Source organism: Acinonyx jubatus, chromosome X (assembly GCF_027475565.1).
Source record: "Acinonyx jubatus isolate Ajub_Pintada_27869175 chromosome X, VMU_Ajub_asm_v1.0, whole genome shotgun sequence".
Taxonomy (NCBI): Eukaryota; Metazoa; Chordata; class Mammalia; order Carnivora; family Felidae; genus Acinonyx; species Acinonyx jubatus.
Window position 1 is genome coordinate 1,418,504 of NC_069389.1, and position 17,285 is coordinate 1,435,788.

Genomic DNA, 17,285 nt, shown 5'->3' on the forward strand with positions numbered 1-17,285 from the left:
TCAGAAATCGGACACACGCCCAGTGAAAACTGAGGACGCTTGCCCTGGGACAGTTGTCTACTGCAGGGCTGGGAGGGGGCGATGTCCTGAATCTTCCTGAGGGGTGGGGAAACCAGACCCCATTCAGGAAAGGGACGTCAGAATAGCCCTGGTGTTAAAATCTCGATCAAGTTTTTGCCATTGCGTTGTTGTGTTGGTGGTTGTGGTTGTTTTTCTGGAGCTCCTTCTGCAAAACACACAGAGCCTAGACTATGCCAGCCTCAGGTGATACACACCTTCCCGTCCTGGCCCGTGTGCAGGGGCGCTGAATCCCCTCTGTCTGTCCAGCGCTCCCGTGCTACCAGCCTGGTCGCCGGGGTTCTGTTACCACGACGGGACAAAGCTCGGCACGGACGCCATGCGGTTTCAAAAATATTTTATTTTCTGGAATAGCCATAATGTCTCAGCTTTGTCTTTATTGGCCCTCTCCACGTGGGGAGGCGGAAGCTATAACAAAACAACACAGAGGCGCCATTCATCACACCTGCGGAAGAGAAGGGTGGTCGCGTTGAGGGAGAGCGTGTCTGCTCACCGGGGTGCACACGGACGGGACGGGGCGGGTGGCTGTTGCTGGCTGGCACGCGGCCGCGGACATTCATGGAGACCCGCGCGAGTTTTCATTGAAACCCAGTGGAGGAAAGACCGCTCAACGTCTTTCGCGGTGGCCGGACTGCACGATGCAACTTCCCCGCCTGACGCCCTGGAGAAAGCGCCTGATGCGTTGTGCCGCGTGTCCGCGTAACTAACGTTAGATGGGTGTCTACGAGTTTGCGGAACCGTCTGATGGCCCGTGCAAAATCTCTGGTGTGTATCTTAAAGGGTCGCTCGATCCTCCCAGAACATGCCGTCTTCTGCTTGCAGCAGAGATGAACACATTCGGGGTAATTTGGCAACAAGGAGGATGGGCGTTCCTTGCGTCTCTTCCTCGGAGCGTTTGCTCTGCACACACGAGGAGACCGGGGAGGCCCCGGGTGTGGTTCCTGTGCGTTTTACAGCATGGACTGCCTCTGAGATTAAGTGGGTCAGGCCCCCGTTGCACCTACCTTAACGACGCTATAACTTGAAGCAGATGGTCCTCTGAACTTGCCTAGCCAGGAATGAGCGGGAGAACCCTTCCGACCGGCGCCGGAACCCCTGGGAGTTGGGACTATGCACACGCGAAAGGCTGACGAAACTTCACGACGGACTGGGCCAGGCGGGCGGGCAGGGATGGCTGGATGGGACCACAAGGGTGTATGGAGGTTACGGATGGCAGCATGGCCCCGGAGGAGACACTGCCCACGAGTCCTGGCCGCCTGGTCATGGCTTGGCAACATGAGTGACGGGGGGATGGCCGTAATCCTCATGGGCGGTCACCCCACCCTTCACCCCCACAGTGTGGCTGGGATGGGGCATGCTCCTCGGCTGTCTCCAGAAAAGCGCCGAGCACTGAGCTGCAGGGATGCACCCCGTTACGTTGGAGTCCTGGGCTGCCCGTGGTGGCCCGCGATGGAGATGTTCTCATCACCTCTGGAGAACAGGTGAACAGAGACTGCACGGCCACCAGAACTCTCCGTCCCTCCAGGGGCCCTACATAGGTAGAAAGAGAAGGAAAGAAAACACAAGTGTAAGGGAAAGAAAATGGTGAGTGTAGGGGCACCCGGGTGGCTCAGTCGGTTAAACGTCCGACTTCAACTCAGGTCACAATCTCACAAACTCCATGAGTTCGAGCCCCGCGTCAAGCTCTGGGCTGATGGCTCGGAGCCTGGAGCCTGCCTCCGATTCTGTGTCTCCCTCTCTCTCTGCCCCTCCCCCATTGATGCTCTGTCTCTGTCTCAAAAATAAATAAACGTTAAAAAATTTTTTAAAAAGAAAGAAAAAAAAAAGAAAACGGTGAGTGGACAAAATCCAAGTCTCTTCAATGCTGCTGAGAAGTCGCTTCAGCTAAGCGTCCGTATCTCGGTTCCTAACACGAATCGGAGACACCGGGGCTGCCTAGCAAACGGCTACTTCTAGGACGAGGGCTTGGTGGACACAGAATGTGGCCTGGAGCATCTTGTCATCTTACAAAGTAACGAGACGCTCAAAGCCCAAAACGTGTGGGGGTCAGGCCAAAGGGAAGCCAGACCGAAAGAGATCCCCATGGCCAACGTTGGAACACCTGCAGAAGGAAGATGAAAGGCCATTGGGTTGTAACCTAAGATACAAAATAAACGTCCCCACGAGTCCATACAGATATAAATACATGACTGAACTTATGAATAAATGACGGAGAAGAGACAAATGTCCCCATGCAAAGAAATTCCAAATAATTTATGTAGCGACTCTACCCACAAGAGGATACAAGCTAAATTCCTATTCCTGGGGCGCCTGGGTGGCTCAGTCGGTTGAGTGACCGACTTCGGCTCAGGTCATGATCTCACGGTTCATGGGTTCGAGCCCCGCGTCCGGCTCTGTGCTGACAGCTCAGACCCTGGAGCCTGCTTGTGATTCTGTGTCTCCCTCTCTCTCTCTCTCTTTCTCTCTCTGCCCCTCCCCTGCTCACACTGCTCACACTCTGTCTCTCTCTCGCTCTCAAAAATAAATAAACCAATAAGACTTCAGCCAGATGACCAAAACCAATAGCCACAGTGACAAGTTGCGCTGATCACAGGTACCTTAGGTGAAATGGTCTGAGAGGAGGACTCATCTGTCTGGGCTTCCTCTCAAAAACCAACCACCCCGGTCTGTCCGTGGCCAAAACGTGAGGCCAGACATGCCTCACGTTTCGGCCACGGACAGGCAAGTTCCCACAGAAGGCGATGAAAGTAAAGAAATATGGCGCCCTGGATGGGGCCTTGCGATGGAACAAGGCAGGAGAGGGCTGGACACGTGCCTTCAAAAGGAGAATTTTCCATTCGTGCGTTATTCCTATGCTGCGCGGGACTAACCCAAGTGGAATCAAGACCTGACCATCCGGGGTGTCTGAAGCTGGAGGGGACATTCGGTGCAGCATAGTGGCAAATGCAGCTCTCTGGTTTTTTCAGGCCACATCCCCCCCCCCCCAAAAAAAACCACAACCATCCATCAAAGAAGCAGGTCCTTCGGTCGCGTGTCGACAAGCCCAGGTTGTATGTGTGTGTCCCCCAGCCAGAAACAGGTTTGGCCAATATGCTACATTTAGAGGATAAGATCCTCTGAGGGCACCTGGCCAGGCAAGCACCTGCCCCCAATCTCACCCCCACCGAGCACCAACCTCCCCCCGCAACCTTTGGCAGAAAGCTTTTCCCAGATAGGACGCTCTGAACATCGGGGGCCACGGCAGACCCAGTGGCCGGGGACGCCCTCAGTCACGTCTCGACCTGACCCGTGAGGGCTTTGGAGAGCAAATTATGCCACAGACCCTCCCGTCCTGGCACAGGGACGTGTCTACCTGGAACGCACTCTGGAGGACTGTTCTCTGCCGTTCAGGGCTCAGCCAAGGGTTAGGACCCCTGAGACACCTCCCCGCACTTCCCGACCCGGTCCGACTTGGGTTCCGCCTCCATGTCTCCATGGCACAGAGACTGAGTGGTATGCCCACCAGATGTTCCCCGGCACCCTGCCCAGACTTCTGTTCCAGCACGGATCAAATTGATAATAGACTCCCAGCCTCAGCCCTGCCTGGATATCAGACCTCCAGCCTTGGCCCCGCCTGGATCTCAAATTCCCAGCCTCCAGCCCTGACTGGATCTAAGACTCCCAGCCTCAGCCCTGCCTGGATCTCAGACTCCCAGCCTCAGCCCCGCCTGGATATCAGACCTCCAGCCTTGGCCCCGCCTGGATCTCAAACTCCCAGCCTCCAGCCCTGACTGGATCTAAGACCCCCAGCCTCAGCCCTGCCTGGATCTCAGACCCCCAGGGGATGTACACTCAGGGAGTGTGACCCACATCTGGCCAATACTGCAGCTCCTGGAATATGGAAGGAGCTCGGGAAAGGTGAGTCACCGAACGCTATAGGCTGAATGGGATTCCCCTCAAAAGTCCCGAAACCCCAGGACCTCAGAATGGGACTGTCTCAGGATATGGAGTCTTTAAGGAGGGGATTAAGGTAAAATGAGGATGTTGCGGACAGATGCTAATCCCATACGATTCGGGTCCTTTTAAAAAGGGGATAAGAACACAGACACGCACAGAGGGACGGCCACGTAAGGACACAGGGAGAAGGTGGCATCTGTAAGCCAAGGAGAGAGGCCTCAGGACAAACCAGCTTCAGCCCTGCCTGGATCTCAGATTCCCAGCCTCAGCCCTGCCTGGATCTCAGACCCCCAGCCCCAGTCCTGCCTGGACTTGAGACCCCCAGCCTCAGCCCTGCCTGGATATCATACTCCCAGCCTCAGCCCTGCCTGGATCCCAGAATCCCAGACTCAGCCCCACCTGGACCTCAGACCCCCAGCCTCTGCCCTTCCTGGATCTCAGACCCCCAGCCTCGGCCCTGCCTCGATCTCAGATTCCCAGCCTCAGGCCTGCCTCGACCTCAGACTCCGTGCCCCAGCCCTGCTTAGACTTCAGACTCCCAGCCTCTGCCCTGCCTGGATCTCAGACTCCCAGCCTTGTTCCACCCCCCCAGACCTCAGACTCCCAGTCTCAGCCCTGCCTGGACCTCAAAGTCCCAGCCTGGGCCCCACCTAGATATCAGAATCCCAGCGTCAACCCTGCCTGAATGTCAGAGTCCCAGTCTCAGGCCCTCCCGGACCTCAGACTCCCAGCCTCGGCCCTGCCTGGATCTCAGACTCCCAGCTTCAGCCCCTCCTGGACCTCAGACTCCCCACCTCCAGGTCTTGGAACAATAAGTGTTGTTTAAGCCACCTGGTTTGCCCCTGCCACTTGAATTATGGCAGCTCTAACTGACTCCTACAATGAGTGAATCAAACAGCACAAAAGTCAAAACTGTGGCCCCATTATCCAATATGAGAGACACTAGCCTTGTGACTGTTGGTGTTTAAATCCAGGAAAAATCAATGCAGTGAAAAACCCAGGCCCATGAGTTGGCCGAGTGGTCAACTGAATCCACCGGTTTAAGGGTCCCACTCTTGATTCCTACTCAGGTCATGATCTCACGGGTTCTGAGTTCAAACGCTGCATTGGACTCTGTGCTGATGGAGTGAAGCCTTCTAGGGGCTCTCTCTCTGTATCTCTCCCCCACGTGTGCTCTATGTCTCTCTCGAAGTAAATAAAGTTAAGAAAGAAAGAAAGAAAGAAAGAAAGACAAAGAAATAAGAAAGAAGAGAAAGAAAGGAGAAAGAGAAAGAAAGAAAGAAAAGAAGAGAAGAGAAAGGGAATGGAAAGGAAAGGAAAGGAAAGGAAAGAAAAGAAGAAAAGAAAAGAAAAGAAAAGAAAAGAAAAGAAAAGAAAAGAAAAGAAAAGAAAAGAAAAGAAAAATCCCAGGCCTTCAGTGAACATGGCCACATCCAAGGGCTCTGTAGCCGCAGGTAGCTGGTGGCTCCTGTCTTGGACAGACCAGGTCTACACTTTTCCCCCTGCTCACCCATCCTGTTGGGCATTGGATTCCTCCTTTCTGTCTCTGAAGACACAGTGCTCATGTTCCCTGCCCTTGTGAACAAAGGTGCCGCCATCTTGGATGGTGCAGCCATCTTGAAATGATGTTCGTCTTGTTCTTGCTGGGTTTACATAAGTGGGTACACACAGTTCTCCACAGGTGGGAGGAAGATCCCACCCGTGAAGTCCCATCCACGTGCAGGCCACTACTCACAGCTCACAGGCCACCACTCGGGCTCTGGGAGGGCGGGACGAACACAAAGGTATTTCTTGCAAAGCCCAAGGAATCCCAAGGAGACAGACTCCAGGGCTGGTCAACACTTCACTGCTAGAAACTTCATTTCTAGCTTCTATTCTGTTTTTTTTTTCCTCATTGTGTCCCCCTTTCAAGTGACTATCTAGTTCCCTAGAACTTTTTCTGGTCAAAGCCTGACTCTTATGACACAGAACAATTCAGAATCTGCTACTTTGCCGGAAACATCATTGTTACAGGATTAATTAGATAGAAGTCCTCAGAACAAAATGGTATGAATAATCAGTGTGACAATGAGGGAGGGGAGCAGCAGGCCCGAGAGAGAGAGAGAGAGAGAGAGAGAGAGGCAGAGAGATACAGAGACAGAGAGAGGGCATTTCATGCCGGGGCTCATGGGCCAATGATTAGCTGTGTTGCTACGGGCAGGTTGCAAAACTTCTCTGGGTATCTCCTTCCCCATGAGAAAGCGAGGCTCTGGGTATCACAAAGACGCGGTTGGGTGAAAAATGGCGGCCACAGATAGGAGGTCCTAATTCCTAGAACGTGTAGATGTTGCCTCATGTGGCAGATGGGACGCTGCAGGTGTAGTGACGAATTTGATTCGGGGAGGTGATCCTGGGTCATCCAGACGGTCCCAACGTCTCCGCCAGACTCCCTATCAGAGGGAGGCAGGAGTCTCCAAGGAAGGAGAGACGTGTGGTCATGGAGGCAGAGCTCAGACTGGCGTGGCCAGCAGCCAAGTAACTCAGTCACCTTCAGAGGCTGGGAGAGGCCAGGAGGGACCGTGTCTTAGGACTTCCATCAGGAACCAGCACGGCTCACATCTCGGTGTTATTCCCACAAGACTGCCTTTGCAACTGTGCTCTGCAGAAGTGCAAGAGAATACAATCCTGGTGTTTTAGGATGCTACGCCGGTCGTGAGAGGTCACAGCTGCCACAGGAAGCGAATGCACGTGCCGTGATGTGAGACCGCACCCGGTCATTGCTGCAGGTTCGTGGTGGACAATGTGAATGACCAAATCTGGTTCGTGCCCCTGTTTGCTAAGTCAGCTGCGTGCTGGCTGCTTTGTCTCAACGCCAGAGATGCAGAATTGCAGCGACATTTCAAACTGGGGTGAAATCGTCGTCCTGAGAACATCCGCGTTGCATATGGGCAGGGGGTCCCCCTCCGTGCCCGTGTGGATTCCAGCGTGCAAGTCCCGGACCGCAGCAATAACATGGCGTGACTTCCCATTGCCCCACACCGTAGAGCAGGTGGCCCCGCCTCCTAATTTCTGGTTCTACCGTTTCCTCCAAACGGGTAGCGATTCATTGATCGACTGACATATTTATTTGATAAAATATCCCAATGCCTTTGTGCATAGGGACCCACAGTTGTCGGATCGCTACCCAGCACAACTGGATTAAGAATGTTTAGAATGTTTCACAGCATAGCGATCCCTTTGGCTTACGTGTCAATTTCGTCTTGTCTTTGCCCCAATGCTGGGTCCGCCCACCCCCACACCTAGGTGAAAACCATCCGTATTCTTGCAGAGAATGAAGCTTCGGTCAACAACCGTCTTACTCCGGGAGCCCGCTAAGTCGCCAGCCCAAAATATAACCCGGGAAATGTCCAATGGGATCCACAGAAGCCATCATTCTGGGATCCAAGTAATGACTAAACAGGGCATCCCAGATGATTTCTAGGTTAGTATCTGGACCTCCCTCGATTTCTTTCTTTTTTTTTTTTTTTTTCTTGCTTTGTTCCGGAACAGACACACGGTTGGCTAGAAAAATAGCTTGAGTGAAGTTCTCTCCACTGGGGATGTCGCCAGGAGTGGCAAAATGTAGGCCCCGAAACAGGTCACCCGGCTCCAAGAGAAATCAGCTTCTCTTTATAGCACACTGGACTAAATAAAACCCTCAGTGCTGAAGATGCGGCCTAGGGGACTTTTTTTCTTCCAGGAGAAGAATAATTATTTCCTAAATGTAAGTCCTTTGGTATAAGACAGCCCCTCCTCATGGCTCTGCACCCTAGAAACACAGAGAAATACCAAGCAAAAGAACCCCCACTCCCCCCCGCCCAGACAGAGGAAACCCGGGTAATTTGTCTTTTCCACAAGGAGGGCTTAGCTTCCCTGGAGGATTAGGATCCAGGGCCCTGGCCAACCGATCTGCAGGAAAAGCACAAAATCGAAAGACAATAAATAGAGCACAAGGAAAGTGTCTAAAACAGCCAATTCCGCAGTAAAGCCCTAAGAGTTTACAGGAACACAGGGGCGCCCGGATGGCTCAGTCGGTGAAGCGTCCGACTTGGGCTCAGCTCGTGATCTCGCGGTCTGTGAGTTCGAGCCCCGTGTCGGGCTCTGTGCTGACGGCTCAGAGCCCGGAGCCTGCTTCGGATTCTGTCTCCCCTTCTCTCTCTCTGCCCCTCCCCAACTCGTGCTCTGTGTCTCTCTGTCTCAAAAATAAATAAACATTAAAAAAAAATTTTTTTAAAGGTTACAGGAACACAGCATTAGCATCACAACACCCGAGAATCTTGTCACTGACATATCGAGAAGGGGAATAGCGATGCCAGCAAGGAATAGCACAGATCGCCAAGCACTCGGTGCGTGAGAGACGCACAAACACTACGGTGAATGTGGCCGCGAGCCCGGGTACGCTTGTCTGTGGGGTCAGACATCCTTCGCTTTTCAGCTTGAACCTGTGAAGCGAGAAGGCAGGTGGTCCGGAATCCGCAAAAGTTGCGGCAACAGGCGCGGTGTGCCTGTGTGGGGTCTGCTCCGGTCAGCTGGGGGGCAGCCGTCGGGGTTCACGCACTGTTCTCAAAGATGAACCACAGACAACAAATACAGACCCTTCCGCGCTCACCAGCACGTCCCTGACTTCTTGGAGGCAAAGTTGTGTGTTTGTGATAACCCTTCTCCCCACAAGAAGTCTACACCACGCACCGTGTTGGAGGCATCTGCTTTGGGAAGGATCCCTTCCCTCTCCTTCTCTCCCCTGCCTTGCCTTGCCTTGCCTTGCCTTGCCTTGCCTTGCCTTGCCTTCCCTTCCCTTCCCTTCCCTTCCCTCCCCTTCCCTTCCCTCCCCTCCCCTCCCCTTCCCTTCCCATCACTTCCCTTCCCTTCCCTTCCCTTCTCTTCCTTCCCCTCCCCTCCCTCCCCTCCCCTCCCCTCCCCTTCCCATCCCACCTCATCTTCGGCCATCTTATTCACTGGACCCACTTGCTTTTTCTTCTTGTTGTGTCGTCTTCAGGTTTTTTGTTGACAGCCGGTGACGTCTCCCTTCCCCGTGACACCATCCCCGTGAGACTCGCTCTATGGGTGTCAACACGTTAAAGGATGACATCTCTGGGGACAAACCATGCATCTGTCATGGTGCTCGTATTCATGGGTCCCAAACATGGCGATAATGTAGCGGGTGAGGGAGAGCGACGTGCCAGCCTGCGTGCGTGGACCGTGATGCCTCGGTAGACGCCAAGGGTGGGTTTTGTGTGGACCGATGGCGTCCGTCCACTGCGTCTGATGGCCCTCCGCGACCATTGGCGGCGACGGTCTACCTACGGCCTCCGTGACTGTTGTTGGAGTGGACAGACCTCCGCGGGTGCGTGTGCTGGCGTCACGGGCCCCACTCGGGCGAGCGCGGATGGGTCGGATGCCTGAGTCTGGCCAGCGAATCGCAAACGGCCGCCGCGGACGCCCCCTCAGCCTGGTGTCCATGCCCCCGGTCTCAGGCTGGTCACACCCCTAGGTCACAGCTCCTTACCATCCGGTGGGACCAGTGGTTCGGCCACGCGGAGGAAATCCTACCAGCACATCCCAGGGGCTGTATGAGAATCACGCAAAGCCATGTTAAGCACACAGCAGGTGCTCCATCGGTGCACGGTCCTGGCTGCCAGGCCCTAAACATCCGGCTTGCAAGGGCCGCGTGAATGGAGAAACGGGGAGACTTGGAAAACAAGAGACAGTACGCACAAATGTGTTTGACCTTTCCCTCCGGGGCCGCCCGCGGATTCAAAGCACGGCTTCCCCGTCCTTTTTGCAACCCTTCTGGAAGGGCCTCCAAGCACTGTCCAGCCCTTCTGTGACGCTCACACTATTTTGAGCTCAAAAGCCGCATTGATTACATTGGCTTTCCAAGCCCTTCCCCTCCCCGACTTGGCCGCGAAGGAAGCTTAGGTCTTTCCAGAGCTCCTGGCCTCCGCCTGGAAGGCACCGGGCGCGTGGGGACTCCCAGCGGGCTGGCTCGCCTTGAAAGACACCCCTGCTGGGCCCAGAAAGGGGAGTCGTAGGCGTGCCAGAGAGCCAGGCGTGGGCGAGTGCCCGCGGGGGACAGATGGCCAAAGGTCCCTAAGAGGCGTGCACAGAGGGTCAGCCCTGCCGCCCCCCCCCCCCCGATGACAGGAATGGGATTTTGTGCCCCCCGGGTGCTGGCCGGCTCTGGGGGCCACGGGCATGGCGCAGACAGCCCGCCCGCTTTCGCTGCCCCACGGCCCCCTGCAGGCCGGGATCCACGGCACATTCAGACGCACCCCAAGCCTGCAGCTTTGGCCAGCGACACTCGGACCGGCTCTGGTCCTGGGCCAGCACCTCTGAGCTCCGCACGACCTTTCTGCCCGCCCGCAGTTTCTAGAGGCATCTGCAATGCAGCCCGCTTTCGAGAGGCACGTCTGAGGTGTGGGGCTCGCCCCGCCGAGAAACAACAGGATGTCGCCACGGCCGACAGGTCTCGGGAGCGAGTGCCCGGAAGGCAGTGTGTGTCTTTTTTCTCTTTCTTTAACCGGAAAGTGGGTTCGGAAGGCATTCTGTCCCTCCCTACCCACCCCTGCCCCACCAACGTCGCTCACTTCTCTTTAACGTTACAATGTTCACTCATGCCAAAGCGTGCCGTGTATCAGGCAGGTGCCGTGGACACACAGGGTCGAGTGCATCGGGCATTAGGACCTGTCCCCGACCCCCTGCGTCCTTCCTCAGCAAAGCCAAGTGCCCCACAGGCAAGGACCCCCCACCCACACCCCCGGCCACCTGTGGGGCCGTCTGTTCCTCTCCTGTGTAATTAGAACCTTCAGGGAGTTCACTCTTCTGGGATGCAGAACCAGCCTCTTTGCAGAGGCTCTGGGCCCTGGGAGTTCTGCTTCCCTATCGGATGTTTCCAACCAGACCGAATTCACTTATTTCTACTAATTATTCTCAGAAAAAAAAAGCTGGGGATCACAGGAGCCCCTCTTTGCCCCATTCGGAGACCCCCCACTTTGGGGAGGAGGCAGGGGAGATATGAAGGGGCTGCTGGGAACAGTTGTCCAACGATACAGGATGCGACATCCAATCCATTCAGCATTGGACACATATTCTCAGTTTCCAGGACAGAGAGTATGTTGTATGAACACGCAGGGTATGGACTAGGTAAGGATAAAGTATGCAATATACAGAATGCATGAACAATGTTACAACATTCTTCCAAAATCAGCAATTTCCTTGCACCAGGAGCACGACCAACAGCTTCCAAGATAGGGGCACGCTCTGGAATTCGGTCTTTCAATTTGCAGGCTGCTATCCATATTAATGAACAAATAGAACCACAGTTGGGTTTTGTTGTGGTGGTGCTTCCCACCAAAACAACTGTGTGCACTACCGAGAAATATATCATAAGTAGACGGGGTGCCTGGGTGGCTCGGTCGGTTGAGCGTCCGACTTCAGCTCAGCTCACGATCTCACGGTTCGTGAGTTTGAGCCCCGCGTCGGGCTCTGTGCTGACGGCTCAGAGCCTGGAGCCTGCTTCGGATTCTGTGTCTCCCTCTCTCTCTGCCCCTTCCCTGCTCACACTCTGTCTCGTTCTGTCTCTCAAAATTGAACAAATGTTAAAAAAATGTAAAGAAATATATCATAAGTAGATGTTTGGCAATGCATAAAAAAAAAACTTATAAGGTTAATGACATGCCTCAACCCCAATGAGCAGCTGGAAATACCTATACAACTTAAAACTTCGGGGAATAGAAAAGCGATCCCTCTGAGATTTTATTTACAGACACACACCACACACACACAAACACACACACACCACACATGCGTGCATGCAAGTCAACAGCTTGGAGACAATTGCTGATCGATTTTTCTTGCCATCTTGGGGAAGTTAATGTCACCTTTCTCTCGTGGTCTCCCGTTTCCACTCTGCATAATTGGGAGAATAATTATATCCACGTTGCTGTCACGAGGGCGAAATGCAGTATAAATAATAATCATGTTAGCCTCCCGTGTTGTTCTTACTACCCCACTGTAATTGTTATTTATGAGGAATTGTTATTTCTTTTGCAGTGCTACAATCTGCTCCGTGTGGTTGCCTGTAGAAAATTAAGAAGGTGACACACAGGAGAGATGTTTCTGTGTAGACACACTATTGCCAGCTTTTTGGACATCGTCCTTCTACCTCGGTATGTGGTTTATCTCCCTGGACCCAAGAGTGATTTCTGAGTGACGGTCGTGGTTGGATAAGGCTGAACTTTCCCTATTGTTTAGGTCTCAGATACCCGAATGGTCGCCACGCTGTAGAGCGTCATGCAGCTAGCCGACGGATCTAAACATCCCCTGATGGACACGACAGGGATCTGGGCATTCCCTTGACTAGAGCAGACGAAGGTCTCACGGGTCAAAGAAATGTGCCCACAAGCTCCCAGTGTGAATGTGTCATTCATCAGCTACAACCCTGCCCTTTCCTAGCTGTGTGACCTTGAGTTTGTGTACCTGACGTGGGGACGTTTGCAATGATGCCCCGACCTCTTCCCGGGACAGTGAGACAGATCCAGAAGAACGCCACTGGGGAAGCTCCTTTGCAGATCACCCAGGGCTATGGGAATGTGACTTATTGTGACCCACTTTGCCCACGGGGTTCTGGTTCTAACTTGGGCTACCTGGGGTCTGTCTGTCGTGGGGGTTACTGCTCCAGACCCACAGCATCCATCATCTGTCGACTTACACGTGCTGTGCAAGTTCGATTCTGGAACCCTGTGTTTGGTTCTCATGTTGCAATGAACCTGCCAGCCCATGTGCTCGTGACGGTTAAGCAGGGACCTTTAACTGAATCGTTCCCACAACCCATAGGCGTGCGGCTCGCCTCTAATTGATGGGGAAGCATCCTCTGGGAAATCGAATAAACATTGCTCTATTGCAGCTGAAATTGTGTGTGAGAAAAAGTAATCCGGGGGAGGGAGAGAGTGTGCCGAGCAAAGAAGTCGCCGGAGTTAAACAGACCGTGAACTGCGGGCGTGGGGTTCGAATAATGAGCGGTGTGGACCGACCCCCGGCCCCATGGAAAAATCCCGGATGGCGTCCGTTATATAATTGCTCACTGTTTTAATTGCAACTGTGTTCTCGTGTCCCTTGCAGACATGCCCCAGTGGTGACCATGCGCCCCCCCCCTCCCCACCACAACGTCCCCCTCCCCGGAGGCTCCCCGGAGAAGCACACAGCTCGTGTGGGTGTGATCCTCCTCCCGACTGACTAGCCCACAGCGTGTGTGTGTGTGTTTGGTATAATTTTGGATCCCGATTCACGTGCCGTGTGTGGGATGCAGACGTGTGAGGCTTGGTGGCCTTTCCTCCTGGGGAGGGGGGCGGTGGGGGTCATCTGGGGACCCCCCGTCCTGGAATGTGGTCATCCCGCTGATTTCACCCGCTCCTGCCTGGGGCGCGGTGGTGCTTCAGCAATTTGTTGGCAATGTCTGCCCACTGCGTTACCAAGGGGGTTGGTCCGTGTGTGTTTGTGTGCGGGCTGTGTCCCACCGGGGACACATGGGGCTCAGCGCAGGGCCTTGCACACTGACACACAGCATCTCACAAGACTGTCTAGGTGCCCAGCTCCCCGGCATCCTTTCCGGATGCGTTTGCACCGCTGACAGGGTGTAAGGCAGGCTCTGCAAACCTTTCTTCATTGTCTCCAACAGGGTTCCTTATCTTGAAAACGGGCCTCCTATACTCTCCCTACCCCCCCCCCCACACACACACACTCCTCCTCCCCTACCTCCCCCCCCCTCCTCCTCCTGCATTGGATGCTGGAAACATGCCAGTCTGGGTGTTGCAAGATCACTCCCAGCCTCAGCTCCAGTTTTAACTACAGGAGAGAAAAAAAAAAAAAAAAACACACACACACACTCTGGGCAACCCTAATCCTCCCCCAACCGCCCCAGAACACAGCGCATCAGACAGTCTGGCCCCCCTCGGGCTTCCAGAGGTTCCTGGGGACAAGGAGTCTGCGTTTTCCGATGCCTTAACCCTGAACTGTCTGGACGGGGTTGACTAGCACAGGAACAGACGGGAATGCGTTTCCACAAAGCAGGGGTTGGGCAAGCCCTGGGGTGGGAGGGGGCGCGCGGCTCCGCGAGGCCAGCGGGACCCACCTCCCCCTGCCTGCCCTGATTCCCAAGCACACATCCCAGTGCCCGCAGACGCATAAATTGGCAGCCTGTTTAATCTGGGTGTTTTTCCTCACACGTTCTTTTTGCGGACCAGCGTTCAAAGGGAGGCATTTTTTTTTTTCTCTCTCTCTCTCTCGCTAACAAGCTATTTATTTAAGTCACAAAGTTGCTCGGCGGCACGCCTGCTGGAGGGCTGAGCGCCATGTCCGTCCCATCCGTCGCTGTCCTGTGGGGCAGGGGCGCGGGCACTGGAAGGCAAGCCCCCTTCCTGCGCTTTGGAAGCCCTGGGAAGGCTGGGGAGCCGGCGGCGGAGGGGGGCGGGGTGCAGGCAGGGCGAACAGGGCGCACCAACCTTGCGACCTGCTTTCAGTTGTTGGCAGTCGCTCGTCGGAGGGGTTCCTCGGCGGCCCGTGGGGACGGACCCCCCCGCAAGGCGCTCGGCGCTGCGCTCAGACGCGCGGGGCTGCCCGGGGTCGGGGGTGCTGCGCCCTGCGAGCAGGGCCGGGAACTGGGCACCGCGCGGCGCTCCCCGGGCCCCCCGCCAGCTCGCTCCCACGCGGCGCAGGTGCGTCCCCCCAAGGCTGGAGCGCCCCGCGCCCTCGGACCCCGGGGCGCGGGCGGGACCTGCGGGCGCCCCGCGGGGAGTCTGGGCGCAGCGCCCACCTCGGGGTGGGGGTGGGGCACCGTCCCGCGCCCCGCGCCCCGCGCCCGGCGCCCCGCGCCCCGGGAAGTTGAGGCTCCGCGCCTGCCCGCGCGCACTCACCGGCTCTCCGCGCTCCGTCCCTGAAGGTCACGGCCCGGCGGCGGGCGCGCGGCCCCCATGCCCGGGGCGGGGCGCCCAGGGCGCCGCGGGGCTCAGATGCCGTGGTCGCAGTCCACATCGCGGCAGATGTACCAGAGTATCACGTACAGGATGAGCAGGATTGCGAAGATGAACAGGGCCACCAGGATCGCCTTGGTCACCGGGGAGATAAGCGACTGCATGGCCCCGGCGGGGCGCGCGGGCGGGCGGGGGGCGCGCGGGGGCGCGGGGCGCGGCGCTCACGACCCCCGAGCGCGCCCGGAGCCCCGCGCCGGCCCCGCGCCGCATCCGCAGTGCTCCGTGCCGGGGGACGGGCGCCCGCGCTCGGCCGCGCTGCTGGCTCACCGGGCCCGGCGGCCGCGGGGCTGGGCGGGCGGCGCGGGGGGCGCGGGCGGCGGGCGGGCGGGGGCGGCGGCCATGGGCGAGGACGCGGGCGCGGGCGGGGAGGCGGCAGGCGGCGCGCCCGCCAAGTCCCCGCGAACTTGGGCGGCGGCGGCGGCGAGGCGGCGGGCGCGCGGTGACAGGTGTAAGCCCGGCCCCGCGGGGCGCAGCGCGCGGCCGAACGCGGGCGGCGGGGGGCGCGGGGGCGAGCGCGGGGCGGGGACCGGGAGGGGAAGGAGGGAGGCGAGGCTGCGGCGCGGGGCTCCTGCGCGCGACCCCTGCGCCCCCCGCGCTGGCCTGGGGGGCCCCGGCGCCATGGCGCGCTTTGCTGGCTCCCGCGTCCCTCTCCCCGCGCCGCCCCTGCTCGTGGGCGGGGGGGAGGCGGGGGTTCCCCGCCTTCGTCCTTCCGGAGCCCCCTCCCCGCGCGCCGCGGCTGGCGCGCTGCGCTGTCATTACAGAGGAAGGGCCGGGTTGGGGAGGGGGGTTGCGGGTGGGCCGGCGCACCCCTCCTTTCTTCTCTTTCCTGGGGAGGGGGCTGCGCTGTTGCGTCCAAGTGCCTGGTGACGCCGGGCAGGAGGGGGTGCGAGGGTCTCGGGGCCGAGGAGCAGGCGGACTGCAGACCCAGACAGACGCAGGGCTTACATAAGGGGAAGGGGGCTCCCTGTTGTAGCGTAAACAGACGAGGAGCCCAGCAGGTGCACCTCCTGGCGCAGGGGTCCCTCCCGAGTCTTGCGCCTTCCCAGGGAGCCCCCTCCCCCCACCGTAAACAGGTGTCGCCCACCTTGCATCCTGGGTCGTGGGGACGTGGGGAGGGACCTTGCCCCCCCCTGTCTCTCTCGCGCGCTCTGTCTCTGTCTGTGTCTCTCTCTCTCTCTCTCTCTCTCACACACACACACACACACACACACACACACGTGTCCTGCCACCTGGGCTGCATTTACGACTGATGCCTGGTGGGCACTTGCCCAGGACAGTCAGTAAACAGAGGAGACTCTGGGAGCCCCCCAAAGGCTGATGCAGAATTCCTGGCCAAAGCGGAGGTTCCCACCTGGCTGGGCGTCCGGAAGGCTCAGGGTCCCCAGATGCAGTGACTTGGGTGCACCCCCTGCGGCCTGGTCGGGAACCCGTGCCAGGCCAGCGGCAGAAGAACCCAACAGCCTTACCACCCAGACCGGAGGCCCAGTGGCCATTCTTGTCTCCAGCGCACCAGGCCCCCCACACCGGTGACGAGGGGCTGGGCCACCGGCTTTGACCCAACTTGTCCTGTGCAAGCAGTGAGCCGTGGCAGAAAGGCAGGCATCGACCCTGTCCCCGATTCCCCTCCGAGACCCCCAGGGGCTCCAGCGTCCTGTGCGTGAGCCCGGGACTCCCTCCAGGTCCGCAGGCATCATCCTTGACCTTCAGAGCCGAGCTCCAAGAAGGCACGAGGCCGGGAGACAGCAGCCCCGCAGACGGGGGCCGAGTGAGGCTACAGGTGTCCTGATGTAGGGGCTGCGGCCCAGAGACTGCTCTCCTCTCCCCCGCACCCAGCGTGCTGGGAAGGGGGGTCCACGTTCCCAATGGGGGCACCAGCAGCTCCCCGCAGCCACAAGGGCACCTGCAGGGGGCTTTTCTTTGTCTCTGCAGTCTGCGACTGGGGTCGCGTGCAGAAACGGGGCTGAAGGCAGGTCCTTGCGAGTTCAAGGAGCCAGCCCAGCCGCACGCGGAGTCAGGGGGGTTGCTTTGCCATAAACACATACACACACATCCGCAGGGAGGGGTTGGGATCGGCCACGACCCGTCTGCTTGGGCCGCGATGCTCTGCCTTCTCCCAGAGTCCCAGCTTCTGATTTTGAGGGGAACCTCGATTACCAGCCGTACGTGTCTGCTGGTGGAAGGAAGAAGAGAAAAAAGGCGCACACAGACCCACACGCACACGCAGAC

General features: G+C 57.5%; 1 long non-coding RNA gene across 1 annotated transcript; it reads right to left on the reverse strand.

Annotated features, from left to right (window-relative positions):
• Positions 1–398: 398 nt before the first annotated feature.
• LOC113597160 (uncharacterized) lies at positions 399–15,322 on the reverse strand. The gene is made up of 2 exons (XR_003418020.2): positions 14,943–15,322; positions 399–1,608 (listed from the first exon to the last, which is right to left on the reverse strand). It is a non-coding gene; the product is annotated as an uncharacterized LOC113597160 (long non-coding RNA).
• Between the last annotated feature and the right edge of the window lie 1,963 nt (positions 15,323–17,285).